Source organism: Morone saxatilis, unplaced genomic scaffold (genome assembly GCF_004916995.1).
Source record: "Morone saxatilis isolate NCDOM2014 unplaced genomic scaffold, NCSU_SB_2.0 Contig14, whole genome shotgun sequence".
Lineage (NCBI taxonomy): Eukaryota > Metazoa > Chordata > Actinopteri > Moronidae > Morone > Morone saxatilis.
In genome coordinates, this window is record NW_023339696.1 from 1,342,128 (window position 1) to 1,342,579 (window position 452).

Here is a 452-nt window from a genome sequence, read left to right on the forward strand (position 1 = left end):
AACAATATGAACAGTAAAAAGGTTTTGAAAGAAAATGTCACAGTACAAAACTGTAAAAAATAATACATTTAATTTGCTGTATCACTGACATAAGAGACATTTTTAAAGCTGCAGTAGGTAACTTTTATAAATAATAATAATAAATAAAATTTGACTATATCCTGACAGTAGTACAAGAGACAGATAATCTGTGAAAGCTTCAAGATAGTTAAGGGTCGCAGAAACATCCGTATTTGATGACCTGGGAGATTCAAAAAATCAACTATCTTTCTTGGTTATTGGTTGTCCTGCAAATGCCATTAGGAGCACTAGTAGGTAGTTACTAACTTCATTATTAACTTAATTTCTTCCCCGGAGTTCTTGTGCTTTCTTGTCTTACAGGTTCTCATGGATCCGGGTGCCTCCTGCCATGGTCCTGCTTGACTCCCACTGCTAAGATTACTGATATTATT